Source organism: Salmo salar, chromosome ssa14 (genome assembly GCF_905237065.1).
Source record: "Salmo salar chromosome ssa14, Ssal_v3.1, whole genome shotgun sequence".
Taxonomy (NCBI): Eukaryota; Metazoa; Chordata; class Actinopteri; order Salmoniformes; family Salmonidae; genus Salmo; species Salmo salar.
The window spans coordinates 73558623-73574457 of NC_059455.1; positions in this window are offsets into that span (position 1 = coordinate 73558623).

Here is a 15835-nt window from a genome sequence, read left to right on the forward strand (position 1 = left end):
TTCCTGGCCCAACAGAACAACATGATGCAGCTGGTTGGGTGTCTTCCTGGCCCAACAGAACAACATGATGCAGCTGGTTGGGTGTCTTCCTGGCCCAACAGAACAACATGATGCAGCTGGTGAGGGGGAAGGAAAAGAGAGAGGGACAAAACATATTTATGCTGATTAACAAGTCCCATGAAATCTTCTAGGACATTACATTGTGTGGGGTCTTCCTAACCTATGTATGCCTCTATGACCTTGGCAGTACAGCATAATGGTTCATTCACAAGCTGCAGGTTTCACGTATTGTATTATCCCAAGGTGTCCTTTATATCATTCACTCTTGGACATACTGGCTCATAATAATGGCTGGAATGGAATCAAACACATGGAAACCATGTGCCACGCTTTTACCAATTGACCCACACAGGACTATTATTTCTCTGTGAGAGGCAGATGTGTGTGTGGGTAAATTCCTACCGCTGGCTGTATTAGTGATCTTCCTAGACATGATGGCCAGGCCAGATGATTGGAAGTCACTGCAGTCTTCAATAGGTGTTTGATTCGCTGTCTTTAGTGGTAGAGAGATGCAAATCAATGTCTGTCCACCTGGGGGATGGTGTGTGTGTGTGTGTGTGTGGGGGGGGGGTGATGGTGATGATTCATTATAATACCTTTGGCACTGTCCCAACTTGCTTATATCCGGATCCTTATCAACTTTGTCGATGGCTAGTTGAGGCTTGAAGTCACGTGGTCTGGTGTAGGAGGGTACTATGGAGAGGAGGATCAGTCACATGTTTACTGGAATGTTAGGCTGGTGTGAAAAGGCCGGACACAGTCATCAGTGTACAGAATTGCAAAGAGGAAGCAAATGGCTTTTATGCACAGCATCGCTGGCCGTGTTTTAACACACTATGTCCACACTATTATCTGGAGGGGCAGGAGAGGAATGAAACAGTGAGATAAATAGAGAAGGTCTTCCACAGACTGTAACGGTTAATGGTGACTAGTTGAGCACCCTATCTCTCCTTCTTCTCCCCCCTTCTCTCTGTCCTCCCTCATTCCCATTTCTCTGTGAGGGAAAAGCTCTATTCGTCTTCTTTACTGGATTTAATCACCACCTTTCCCCTCCATCTTTTTTCTCAATGTAGCTATACCCCACACACTCTCTCTCTCTCTCTCTCTCTCTTGCTCTTTTGCTCTCTCTCTCTTGCTCTCTCTCTCTTGCTCTCTCTCTCTTGCTCTCTCTCTTGCTCTCACTCTCTCTCTCTCTTGCTCATTCTCTCTCTCTCTCTCCTGCCCTCCCTGTCTCTCTCTCTCTCTCTTCCTCCTCCTCTCACTCTCTCACCCCTGCCCCCTTCCTTTCCCTTCTATCTGAAGTGCCCTTGTGATGCCAGGCAGGCACAGTCTTTGAGGAGCCCAGTGAATTTGTTGTATAATTGTCTCTTATGTAACAGTGAATTAAGCAGGAAATATGTTTAATACGATGGCAGCAGTGGGGATTGGTGGCGCACGGCGGTGGGAGTGTTCTAGGGCAGCAGTGGGGATTGGTGGCGCACGGCGGTGGGAGTGTTCTAGGGCAGCAGTGGGGATTGGTGGCACACGGCGGTGGGAGTGTTCTAGGGCAGCAGTGGGGATTGGTGGCGCACAGCGGTGGGAGTGTTCTAGGGCAGCAGTGGGGATTGGTGGCGCACAGCGGTGGGAGTGTTCTAGGGCAGCAGTGGGGATTGGTGGCGCACAGCGGTGGGAGTGTTCTAGGGCAGCAGTGGGGATTGGTGGCACACGGCGGTGGGAGTGTTCTAGGGCAGCAGTGGGGATTGGTGGCGCACGGCGGTGGGAGTGTTCTAGGGCAGCAGTGGGGATTGGTGGAGCACGGCGGTGGGAGTGTTCTAGGCCAGCAGTGGGGATTGGTGGCGCACGGCGGTGGGAGTGTTCTAGGGCAGCAGTGGGGATTGGTGGCGCACAGCGGTGGGAGTGTTCTAGGGCAGCAGTGGGGATTGGTGGCGCACGGCGGTGGGAGTGTTCTAGGGCAGCAGTGGGGATTGGTGGCGCACGGCGGTGGGAGTGTTCTAGGGCAGCAGTGGGGATTGGTGGCGCACGGCGGTGGGAGTGTTCTAGGGCAGCAGTGGGGATTGGTGGCGCACAGCGGTGGGAGTGTTCTAGGGCAGCAGTGGGGATTGGTGGCGCACGGCGGTGGGAGTGTTCTAGGGCAGCAGTGGGGATTGGTGGCGCACAGCGGTGGGAGTGTTCTAGGGCAGCAGTGGGGATTGGTGGCACACGGCGGTGGGAGTGTTCTAGGGGAGCAGTGGGGATTGGTGGCGCACGGCGGTGGGAGTGTTCTAGGGCAGCAGTGGGGATTGGTGGCGCACGGCGGTGGGAGTGTTCTAGGGCAGCAGTGGGGATTGGTGGCACACAGCGGTGGGAGTGTTCTAGGGCAGCAGTGGGGATTGGTGGCGCACGGCGGTGGGAGTGTTCTAGGGCAGCAGTGGGGATTGGTGGCACACGGCGGTGGGAGTGTTCTAGGGGCAGCAGTGGGGATTGGTGGCGCACAGCGGTGGGAGTGTTCTAGGGCAGCAGTGGGGATTGGTGGCGCACGGCGGTGGGAGTGTTCTAGGGCAGCAGTGGGGATTGGTGGCGCACGGCGGTGGGAGTGTTCTAGGGCAGCAGTGGGGATTGGTGGCGCACGGCGGTGGGAGTGTTCTAGGGCAGCAGTGGGGATTGGTGGCGCACGGCGGTGGGAGTGTTCTAGGGCAGCAGTGGGGATTGGTGGCACACGGCGGTGGGAGTGTTCTAGGGGAGCAGTGGGGATTGGTGGCGCACGGCGGTGGGAGTGTTCTAGGGCAGCAGTGGGGATTGGTGGCGCACGGCGGTGGGAGTGTTCTAGGGCAGCAGTGGGGATTGGTGGCGCACAGCGGTGGGAGTGTTCTAGGGGAGCAGTGGGGATTGGTGGCGCACGGCGGTGGGAGTGTTCTAGGGCAGCAGTGGGGATTGGTGGCGCACAGCGGTGGGAGTGTTCTAGGGGAGCAGTGGGGATTGGTGGCGCACAGCGGTGGGAGTGTTCTAGGGCAGCAGTGGGGATTGGTGGCGCACGGCGGTGGGAGTGTTCTAGGGCAGCAGTGGGGATTGGTGGCGCACGGCGGTGGGAGTGTTCTAGGGCAGCAGTGGGGATTGGTGGCGCACGGCGGTGGGAGTGTTCTAGCTTCACTGTGTGTGTGTGTGTTAGGGAGAGTGGGCAGGAGAGACAGGGAGGGATGTTTGCGTAGGCACAATGGTAACAATATGAGTCACGACTGTGCTGAAGGACAAGTGACATGAATCCTTAGAAGCCCCATGAAACATGAACTATCTGACAGATTCTTTAACACTTTACGCCTTAGTGTAACAACACAAAACATTTAATTGAATGCTTTGTTCTTGCATACGGTCTAAGCAGGTTGCAGTTCACAACCCACATGCCTTTCTACAGTAATCGGTTGACGGTGTGGGACAGGGGTGTAGTACCTAGTAAGCATGTAGGCTATGCACTTCACGGGTATGCCATGTTGCCTAACTTGTATCTCGTTTGTGACCAAAAAAAAGTAAACCTTCTGTAGACCTTTGTGTACATGGAATAAAGATTCAGTGACTCACTTTTTGTTGTCACCTAGCAGTCTCTTTTTCCCGTTATTATAATGTCATATTCCAAATAAAATAACTGGTCAGTGAAGGTTATTGAGGACATTGAGACACACAACAACCTGTTATTGTTTATAGTTCCAGACCCGCTATGGTTAGTAGGGTGTGTTCAGTTGAGTCATGTGTTTTGAGTTCAGGGTGTCCTGTCCAGGAAATGATAATGATACTTGTGATGAAGATGAAGATGGTGATAGTTGTGAACGAGTCCCAGGGCCAAGGCAGTGACCTCAGCTCAAGGGCGGCCAGCTACGTCCACACTGTACAATCAGAACGTTTGGAATGTTCTGTTTTTCTCAGAGCTCACTGCAAGAGAAAACAGAATGAGAGGAGGGGAGGAGGAGAGGAAGAAGGGAGAACAACGATATCTATGTCCTAAGTCTGTTTGTTTCCGTTCCAAGAACTGGTGAGAGAGAGAGATAAGTGTGTGTATTGCATATGGGGATGTGTGCAACTTACTCCTCAGCCTGAAGTGTCCCCACTAGCGCCAGCAAGTAGCTAGCTTTTCACATGGTGCAACTGGTAAGATGGCTGTCACGTGTGCTAGCAAAGCAGGGGTCCTGGGTTTGAGCCTCGATGTGAGCTGAACCAGGAGGAAGTTGTATTTGCTAAGCAAGCAGCGTGACGTCCTTTATGTGTATGTGTGGGTGTGTGTGTATGTGCGTGTGAGAGAGACATTAGTTACTCATGCTCCTTACTCAACTCCCCCTCACCACCATAACACAATCCTGTATCTCTTTGTTGTCAGAGCTGTTCTGAGCAGCATAGCATGCACCCAGCAGGCTGGGACTCAGCATGCAGGCCACAGGACACTGGAGAGCTCCAGAACTGGCCTGTGTGTTTGGAGAGCTGATGTGTGTCACATCAATGGAAAGTGAGGCAACGGTAGGGTAGGGTCGTCCTATGATAGCATGACACTTCAACAAAACTATTAAATATAAAAAATGGATAGGCTAACCCTCTCATTGTCTTGTTTTTTCATTTCTATAATTTTCTCTCTCTCCCTCTAATTTTGTCTTCATTGCCTAGGTGAGAATAAGACAATTGGTTTTAATCCTCAGTGACTCAATGTTGTTCAAGCCCCCTGTTTCTCTTTTACTCTCTCAAACCCTCCCCCTCTCTCCAGCCATCTCTTTCTCTCTCCCTCTCTCCCTCCCTCCTCTTACTCTCTCAAACCCTCCCCCTCTCTCCAGCCATCTCTCCCTCTCTCCCTCCCCCTCTCTCCAGCCATCTCTTTCTCTCTCCCTCTCTCCCTCCCTCCTCTTACTCTCTCAAACCCTCCCCAGCCATCTCTTTCTCTCTCCCTCTCTCCCTCCCTCCTCTTACTCTCTCAACCCCTCCCCCTCTCTCCAGCCATCTCTTTCTCTCTCCCTCTCTCCCTCCCTCCTCTTACTCTCTCAAACCCTCCCCCTCTCTCCTCCTCTCTTTCCTCCTCTCTTTCTCCCTCTGTCTCTCCCCCCCACTTTCTCCACCTCTCTCTCTATGGATGGTTAGTCGTGAGTGTGTTAGCTGACTGTGTGTAAGTCGTGATTAAGGCCATAGAACTGCTGTGTCGACGTGTGATGAATACTGAAAAACCAATATGCACGCTATCTTTTTTTCACTCAGGAAATGGCATCTTCCCCTGCCTGTGGAACTCACTCTTCTCCTCCTCTCATTCTCTCCCTTTCTCCTTCTCTCTCTCTACTTCTCTCTACTCCTCTCTCTCAGAGCTGCTATACATGGCACACTGCACTGTCCCTGTGTGGTGTTGTGCCTTGTTATAAATGATCAGGTCTCCACAAGACCTTTACAGAGGCCATAAAAATATCAACCTCCCGAATGAACACATACGCATCCATATGCCAGTGTTTCTGTATTCCTGTTTATTATCTCTCTCTCTCTCTCTCTCTCTCTCTCTCTCTCTCTCTTCGGGGAGAGAACACTAATCCTGGTCCCCATGGGAGCAGATGTCACAGGCACAAACAAGCGACAGATTGCCTCAGTCAGCTCCCAGCTCCCTTCCCCCAGGCTCCAGGGCCAGGCCTTGGCCAGGCTGAGGAAGGGAGGGAGGTCATTACTGATGAGCTTCAGACCTGGGTTAGGCTGAAGGTGCTCTACCTCAGTCCTGCTACCAAATAGAGCATGATTGTGTTCAGTAGGGCAAGCAAATATTGAAGAAAGAAAAAATGGAGCAAAACGTTTTGCTAAATTCTCTGTCTCAGCCCCAGGCTCTGTGGTATTGGGGGGAGGAAATTACTGCTAACCTTGTTGCACAAGAGAAAGAGAGACAGGAAAGGAAGGCACACATTGAACAGTATGTGTGCTGCTTTCTACAAGGCTATTTTCCTACCAGCAGATCTCCAGCTTTAGGCTGCTCAATGGCCCCAACAGAAAAGCTGCCTGCTGTAGAAATACAGCAGGAGTCTCACTGGTGATGGTCTGAAGCCGTAGCAGCGTGAGGCTGCAGGCAGGAAGGCAGCATCAAAACACAGCCATGACCCCTTTCAAAGATCAAACCTGTCAAACAGTCAAACCCCAGCTCAGATGTAACAGAGAGAAACTGAAAGATGGAGAGACATGCACACAGTCTGCTTCTCATCCTGCAAGTGAAGTTCTTTTCAAAGGATATTGAAAGAGTTTTGAATCCCCAAAGGGAGAAACCCTCAAAGCTACATAATTACTTAATCTTGGGTGTCAGGGAAAGGAAGACGTGTTTGCTTGAACCTGCCCTGGTGAGCCATATGAGCTGGGTTTGCACTTTTGGTACTATTCCATTGGCTCCTTTGGTTCAGACAAGCTCAATCAAGTACAGCGTACGTTTCTTTGAAAGATTTGTAGTACTGTATTTGAATCTATGTCCGTTGTGCGGTGTGTTCCCTTCAAACAGAGAGAAGCAGACAGACAGACAGACAGACAGACATCTACATTCTGCATGCTTCAGTCAGAACTACAGCTTGTGTTAACCTCGATACAAGGACACACGTCAGACTGTCATCCCTCCATCAGTCAATAGTGCCCATCCCCCTCTCTCCCCCTCCCCCTCTCCCCTCCCCACCCCAACCAGATGTGCTGAGGAGAATTCCTGTAGTTAGAGAGAAAGGGGGGACATTTTGTGAGAGAATGTTCAACAGTTCCACCTCATCATAGCTTACAGGTGATTTGTGAGACTGAAACCCTTATGGAATTAAAGCTCTGTCTGACTCTTACGCTCTCTCTCTCTCTCTCTCTCTCTCTCTCTCTCTCTCTCTCTCTCTCTCTCTCTCTCTCTCTCTCTCTCTCTCTCTCTCTCTCTCTCTCTCTCTCACACTCTCTCTCTCACTCTCTGTCCTTCACTTTCTTTCTACACACACACACATTGCAGCTAGGCTAGGCAGGATGAGAGACAGGCCTGGTCTTCTGAGCTAGATCCACTTATGTAACATCTGGAAGTAGAATCATCTGGGCCTTGGGCTATTGTACTCACCGACCTCTTCTTCTGTGAATACCACAGCAATGGGGGGATGGGTGTGTGTGTAGGTTTTTGTGTGTGTGTTTGCGTTTTATGTGTAAGGGTACATGCATGCATGCATGCGTGAGTGTGTGCTGTATAAAATGCCTGGGCCTGGAGTGAGACAGACAGACGTGCAGCTCTTTAAATAGCTCTAATCCTGTGCTACCAACAGCCCTGCACTGCTGCTTTCATATCACTACAGTCAGGCTGCGTCCCAGACGCCACACTATTCTATATTACTGAAGTACTTTTGACCAGCGCCTAGAGGGCAGCCTAGGTCTCTGACAGTACATGCTGAGGTATTAGCCATCCCCAATACTGTTCTGGGGGGTGTCATGTGGGTTGATATAGGTGTGGGGCGGGGGGGGGGTATGCGTGTGTGTGTCTACGAAGTGCGTATAACCTTTTGTTGACCCTGAACCCAAGTCATGACTCAGGACAGGAGTATGCGTTATAAATAAGCTGCAAGTGGTCATTTCATAGACAGACAGTCAATGTATCACTATAGACATACAGTTGAGGTCGGAAGATTACATACACCTTAGCCAAATACATTTAACTCAGTTTTTCACAATTCCTGACATTTAATCTTAGTAAAAATTCCCTGTTTTAGGTCAGTTAGGATCACCACTTTATTTTAAGATTGTGAAATGTCAGAATAATAGTTGAGAGAATTATTTATTTCAGCTTTTATTTCTTTCATCACATTCCCAGTGGGTCAGAAGTTTACATACACTCAATTAGTATTTGGTAACATTGCCTTTAAATTGTTTAACTTGGGTCAAACGTTTTGAGTAGCCTTCCACAAGCTTCCCACAATAAGTTGGGTGAATTTTGACTCATTCCTCCTGACAGAGCTGGTGTAACTGAGTCAGGTTTGTAGGCCTCCTTGCTCGCACACGCTTTTTCAGTTCTGCCCACAAATGTTCTATAGGAATTGAGGTCAGGGCTTTGTGATGGCCACTCCAATACCTTGACTTTGTTGTCCTTAAGCCATTTTGACAAAACTTTGGAAGTATGCTTGGGGTCATTGTCCATTTGGAAGACCCATTTGCGACCAAGCTTTAACTTCCTGACTGATGTCTTGAGATGTTGCTTCAATATATCCACATAATTTTCCTGCCTCATGATGCCATCTATTTTGTGAAGTGCACCAGTCCCTCCTCCAGCAAAGCACCCCCACAACATGATGCTGCTAACCCCGTGCTTCACGGTTGGGATGGTGTTCTTTGGCTTGCAAGCATCCCCCTTTTCCTCCTAACACAACGATGGTCATTATTGCCAAAAAGTTATATTTTTGTTTCATCATACCAGAGGACATTTCTCCAAAAAGTATGATCTTTGCCCCCATGTGCAGTGGCAAACCGTAGTCTGGCTTTTTTTCTGGCGGTTTTGGAGCAGTGGCTTCTTTCTTGCTGAGCGGCCTTTCAGGTTATGTCGATATAGGACTCGTTTTACTGTGGATATAGATACTTTTGTACCTGTTTCCTCTAGCATCTTCACAAGGTCCTTTGCTGCTGTTCTGGGATTGATTTGCACTTTTCACACCAATGTACATTCATCTCTAAGAGACAGAATGTGTCTCCTTCCTGAGCGGTATGACGGCTGTGTGGTCCCATGGTGTTTATACTTGTGTACTATTGTTTGTACAGATGAACGTGGTACCGTCAGGCATTCGGAAATTGCTCCCAAGGATGAACCAGACTTGTGGAGGTCCAAAAAAATATAGATATCTGTTGTCTTGGCTGATTTCTTTTGATTTTCCCATGAAGTCAAGCAAAGAGGCACTGAGTTTGAAGGCAGGCCTTGAAATATGTCCACAAGTACACCTCCAAATGACTCAAATGATGTCAATTAGCCAATCAGAAGCTTCTAAAACCATGACATCATTTTCTGGAATTTTCCAAGCTGTTTAAAGGCACAGTCAACTTGTGCATGTTAACTTCTGTCCCACTGGAATTGTGATACAGTGAATTACAAGTGAAATAATCTTTCTGTAAACAATTGTTGGGATAATTACTTGTGTCATGCACAAAGTAGATGTCCTAACCGACTTGCCAAAACTATAGTTTGTTAACAAGAAATTTGTGGAATTTGTTGAAAAACGAGTTTTAATGACTCCAACCTAAGTGTACGTAAACTTCCGACTTCAACTGTACATCACATTAGTAAGGATTAGTGGTTCCTTTTATAAATCCTAAATGACAACATACACTATATATATACAAGTTAGTGTATTCAGCTATTTCAGCCACACCCGTTGCTGACAGGTGTATAAAATTGAGCACACAGCCATGCTATCTCAATAGACAAACATTGGCAGTAGAATGGCCTTACTGAAGAGCTCAGTGACTTTCAATGTGGCACCGTCATAGGATGCCACATTTCCAGCAAGTTAGTTCGTCAAATTTCTGCCCTGTTAGAACTGCCCCGGTCAACTATAAGGGCTGTTATTGTGAAGTGGAAACGTCTCAGAGCAACAACGGCTCAGCGGCGAAGTGGTAGGCCACACAAGCTCACAGAATGTGACAGCCGAGTGCTGAAACGTGTAAAAATCATCTGTCCTCAGTTGAAACACTCACTACCGAGTTCCAAACTGCCTCTGGAAGCAACATCAGCAAGAATTGTTCACCAGGAACTTCGGGAAATGGGTTTCCATGGCCGAGCAGCCGCACACAATCCTAAGATCACCATGCGCAATGCTAAGCGTCGGCAGGAGTGGTGTAACCATTGGACTCTGGAGCAGTGGAAATGCATTCTCTGGAGTAATGAATCACGCTTCACCATCTGACAGTCCAATGCATGAATCTGGGTTTGGCAGATGCCAGGAGAACGCTACCTGCCCGAATACATAGTGCCAACTGTAAAGTTTGGTAGAGGAGGAATAGGTCTGGGGCTGTTTTTCATGGTTCGGGCTAGGCCCCTTTATTCCAGTGAAGGGAAATCTTAATTCTACAGCGCACAATCTAGACGATTCTGTGCTTCCAACTTTGTGGAAACAGTTTTGGGAAAGCCCTTTCCTGTTTCAGCTAGACAATGCCCCTGTGCACAAAGCAAAGTTCATACAGAAATGGTTTGTCAAGGTCGGTGTGGAAGAAATGACTGGCCTGCACAGAGCCCTGACCTCAACCCCATTGAACACCTTTGGGATGAATATTGGAACGCTGACTGCGAGCCAGGCCTAATCGCCCAACATCAGTGCCCGACCTCACGAATGCTTTTGTGGCTGAATGGAAGCAAGTCCCCGCAGCAATGTTCCAACATGTAGTGGAATCCATTCCCAGAAGAGTGGAGGCTGTTATAGCAGCAAAAGGGGGACGTTTGATGATCTGGTGTCCACATACTTTTGGTCATGTAGTTTATGAAAGCCCTATCCACTTATAAAGCAAAGAAAGACACAGCCAGACATTCATTCAATATACCAGTACACAGACTGCTTCATCCTCTCCCTCCCTGCATCCTTCCACCTGTCCATCACAACACCCCCTCTGTTCTATTTCTCCTTTCTCGCTTTCTAATTCTCTCCATTCTCTTTCTCTCCTGCTTCCTCAGCGGCCCTCTCCGCTCCTCTCTTTGTCTAAGTCTTCCTTTGTTGCCTTTGTCTCTCTTCCCTCAACAATGGACTCCATTGGAGGATGTGTGTGTGTGTGTGTGTGTGTGTCTGTGTGTGTGTATGTGCGTGTGTATGTGCTTTTCCTTCCATCTAGACTGGCTGCCTGCTGCAACAATGGGCTCCTTCAGCCGTGTGTGTGTGTGTGTGTGTGCCACTCTGTGCTGTTGGATGGAGTCAGCAGGCTGCCTCTTTAAGCCAGGAGGAGTTTGACAGCTTGCAGCTATGCACCGGCCTCTACCCCCCGCCACTAAACACACTGCCACACACTGCCTCACGCTGCCCCACACACTTAGCTCAAAGCTTTATTCGGGGGTTCACAATGACACATTGTAACACATTGCCATGAACTTGCTGTGGACTCCTCAGGAGTCTAGATAAATCCTTAGATAATATTCAAGGGTAAAATAACACCAGTACACATACAGAGAATAATTGTTTAAGGGGTAAAACCCCATTCATTAGACCCTCAGTTTTAGCCAACCAAATTGACCAGAATACAACCTGCATGTGAACTACGCTGGAGCTCAGTTTAGGCAGTCAGGACTCAATATGAATACCTGATGCTGGGTTTCACCGCCAGCTAGCCTGAATGTGTGTGTCTGTCTGTCTGTCTGTCTGTCTGTCTGTCTGTCTGTCTGTCTGTCTGTCTGTCTGTCTGTCTGTCTGTCTGTCTGTCTGTCTGTCTGTCTGTCTGTCTGTCTGTCTGTCTGTCTGTCTGTCTGTCTGTCTGTCTGTCTGTCTGTTTGTGTGTGCTGGTTGAAACAGCTGTTTCGGAGATTGTGAGGGCCAGGCCTGGGATGGTCAGTGGCCAGTGGCCAGGGTTGGTGCTATCCAGAATCCTTGGGACATCTCTACCCTAATCCCTAACCGTAACCCCTACCCTTACCCTAGCCATAACCTTTACTTAACCCTAACCTTAACCCTTACCGTAACAATTTTAAGTGGCATCTCAAATGGGGTGACATCAGAGTTGGGCGTCCCAAGGATTCCGGATAGCAAGGACTGATTGGCCAGGCCAAGGAGGGCTTACTGTCGGGCTGCACTGCCAGTGGTATACACCTCCTTTTACTTTGCTGTCTCCCCCTCTCTCTTCAGTGGCTGGGTCCCTCAGTTCACTGCAGGCTGTCTCTCCCCCTCTCTCTTCAGTGGCTGGGACCCTCAGTGACTGCAGGCTGTCTCTCCCCCTCTCTCTTCAGTGGCTGGGTCCCTCAGTGACTGCAGGCTGTCTCTCCCCCTCTCTCTTCAGTGGCTGGGTCCCTCAGTGACTGCAGGCTGTCTCTCCCCCTCTCTCTTCAGTGGCTGGGTCCCTCAGTGACTGCAGGCTGTCTCTCCCCCTCTCTCTTCAGTGGCTGGGTCCCCCAGTGACTGCAGGCTGTCTCTCCCCCTCTCTCTTCAGTGGCTGGGTCCCTCAGTGACTGCAGGCTGTCTCTCCCCCTCTCTCTTCAGTGGCTGGGTCCCTCAGTGACTGCAGGCTGTCTCTCCCCCTCTCTCTTCAGTGGCTGGGTCCCCCAGTGACTGCAGGCTGTCTCTCCCCCTCTCTCTTCAGTGGCTGGGTCCCTCAGTGACTGCAGGATGTCTCTCCCCCCTCTTCAGTGGCTGGGTCCCTCAGTGACTGCAGGTTGTCTCTCCCCCTCTTCAGTGGCTGGGTCCCTCAGTGACTGCAGGTTGTCTCTCCCCCTCTTCAGTGGCTGGGTCCCTCAGTGACTGTCGGCTGTCTCTCCCCCTCTTCAGTGGCTGGGTCCCTCAGTGACTGCAGGTTGTCTCTCCCCCTCTTCAGTGGCTGGGTCCCTCAGTGACTGCAGGTTGTCTCTCCCCCTCTCTTCAGTGGCTGGGTCCCTCAGTGACTGCAGGTTGTCTCTCCCCCTCTTCAGTGGCTGGGTCCCTCAGTGACTGCAGGTTGTCTCTCCCCCTCTATTCAGTGGCTGGGTCCCTCAGTGACTGCAGGTTGTCTCTCCCCCTCTATTCAGTGGCTGGGTCCCTCAGTGACTGCAGGCTGTCTCTCCCTCTCTCTTCAGTGGCTGGGTCCCTCAGTGTCTGCAGGCTGTCTCTCCCCCTCTTCAGTGGCTGGGTCCCTCAGTGACTGCAGGCTGTCTCTCCCCCTCTTCAGTGGCTGGGTCCCTCAGTGACTGCAGGCTGTCTCTCCCTCTCTCTTCAGTGGCTGGGTCCCTCAGTGACTGCAGGCTATCTCTCCCTCTCTCTTCAGTGGCTGGGTCCCTCAGTGACTGCAGGCTATCTCTCCCCCTCTATTCAGTTGGCTGGGTCCCTCAGTGACTGCAGGCTGTCTCTCCCTCTCTCTTCAGTGGCTGGGTCCCTCAGTGACTGCAGGCTGTTTCTCCCTCTCTCCTCAGTGGCTAGGTCCCTCAGTGACTGTAGGCTGTTTTTTCTCTCTCGCCCCCTTCTCCGTCCCTCCATCCCTCCCCACCCAGCCAGCCTGTGCTGTCCTCCTGCAGGCAGCTAAACATACCCTTTGTTTTGAGTCAAAGACAGGCCAAACAAAAGGAGGACTTTGTTCTCTTTACTCTCTTCTCTCTCCCTGTCTCTCTCTCCTCCCCTCCCCTCCCTTGTTCCTCCTAGCCAGCAGATGGTTAATGATTCATTGAGAGTGGTGTGCCACACGTGCTTCGGTGAGGGTTGCGTTACTGTGAGGATGTGCAGGCACAGGGCGATGATCTGTGTGTGTGTGTGTGTGTGTGTGTGTGTGTGTGTGTGTGTGTGTGTGTGTGTGTGTGTGTGTGTGTGTGTGTGTGTGTGTGTGTGTGTGTGTGTGTGTGAAAGAGAGAGAGAGCAACATAAAGAGAGAGCGAGACAGAGGGGGAAAGACAGAGGGAGAGAGGCTGAGTGGTAGTTATTGACTGAAGACACTACCCACAGAGCATTTCAACAAGCAGCTTTTTATTTGCTCCTTTTCTTTCTTCTGTCTCCTGTTGTCATTCAGATCATTTACACTCTGTCTTCCTGCTTCACTCTGTTTTCATCTCCAACCCTCTCTCTCCCATCTCCCCCTCTCTTCCCCGTCACCTCTCTTCCCCCTTTCACCCCTCCCGTCCTCTCGTCCCCCTCTCACTCCTCTCCCCCTCTCTTCCCCCTCTCACCTCTCTGCCCTCTCGTCCTCTCTTACCCCCTCACCCCTCTCCCCCACTCACCACTCACCTCTCCCCCCTCACACCCTCCCCTCTCCCCCTCTCTTCACCCTCTCACCTCTCTTCCCCATCTCACCCCTCTCACCTCTCTTCCCCCTCTCACCTCTCTTCCCCCCCCTCACCCGTCTTCCCGTCTTCCCCCTCTCACCTCTCTTCCCCCTCTCACCCCTCTCTTCCCTCTCTCACCTCTCTTCCCCCTCTCACCCGTCTTCCCCTGTCTTCCCCCCTCTCACCTCTCTTCCCCCTCTCACCCCTCTCTCACCTCTCTCACCTCTCTTCCCCCCTCACCCGTCTTCCCCTGTCTTCCCCCTCTCACCTCTCTTCCCCCTCTCACCCCTCTCTCACCTCTCTTCCCCCTCTCACTCCTGTCCCCTCTCTTCCCCCTCTCAATCCTCTCCCCTCTCTTCCCCCTCTCAATCCTCTCCCCCTCTCTCTTCCCCCTCTCACCTCTCTTCCCTCTCACTCCTCTCCCCCTCCCTTCCCCCTCTCACCTCTCTTCCCTCTCTTCCCCCTCTCACCTCTTTTCCCCCCTCACCCCTCTCCCCTCTCTTCCCCCCTCTCAATCCTCTCCCCCTCTCTTCCCCCCTCACCCCTCTCCCTCTCTCTTCCCCCTTTCACCTCTCTTCCCCCCTCACCCCTCTCACCTCTCTTCCCCCCTCTCACCTCTCTTCCCCCTCTCATTCCTCTCCCCTTCTCTTCTCCCTGTCACCTCTCTTCCCTCTCTTCCCCTCTCTTCCCCTCTCCCTCTCTCTTCCTCCTCTCACCTCTCTTCCCCCCTCACCCCTCTCCCCATCTCTTCCCCCTCTCACTCCTCTCTCCCTCTCACTCCTCTCTTCCCTCTCTCCCCCTCTCTTCCCCCTCTCACCCCTCTCCCCGTCTCTTCCCCCTCTCACTCCTCTCCCCCTCTCACTCCTCTCCCCCTCTCACTCCTCTCTACCTCTCACCTCTCTTCCCTCTCTCACCCCTCTCCCCCTCTCACCCCTCTCACCTCTCTTCCCCCTCTCACCCCTCTCACTCCTCTCTCCCTCTCACCTCTCACCTCTCTTTCCCCTCTCACCCTCTCCCCCTCTTCCCCATCTCACCCCTCTCTCCCTCTCCCTCCTCTCTCCCTCTCACCCCTCTCCCCGTCTCACCCCTCTCACCTCTCTTCCCCCTCTCACCCATCTCACCCCTCTTCACATTCGACCTCTTAATCCTATTTGTCTCTCTCCCCATCTCATTGTCTGTCCTCTCCCTGAACTAGACACCCTTGGGATGTTCCACTGCTCATCTCCTCCTTCTCAGGTTACTAATCCTCCCTCCCTCCCTCCCTCCCTTACCACATCCATACAGTACACAACAAACCCCCAGCAACTACCTCCGAAAAGATACTTCTAAACAGAAAGCCACCAGGCGACGGTTGTGTTGAAAGGAAATGCTATCTTTCTCCATCCCCTTCCTTCAGCAAGGACATACGATGCAGGGAAGCGATTAAGAGTGGGTCTACAGCAACGGCACACTGCTCAGGACAGCCCCATCACAACAATATGATGGATTCAAGAGAGGGGGCGGGATGCACACACACACACACACACACACACACACACACATACGCTGGCATGCACTACAAATGCACCCACACACATGCACGCAAGTTCACACAGACACAAACACAGATGCCTGCACGAACACACACACACACACACACACACACACACACACACACACACACACACACACACACACACACACACACACACACACACACACACACACACACACACACACACACCCTCAGCCATTCAGTCTATTGTGTTTTCCTCTACCTCCTCTGTCTGCGCCTGTCACCTCCTTCCACCCTGATATTGTACAGACTGAGAGAATTCCATTCCTATCATTCATATACAGTGCCAGTCAAAAGTTTGGGCACACCTACTCATTTGAGGGTTTTTCTTTATTTGTACTATTTTCTACATT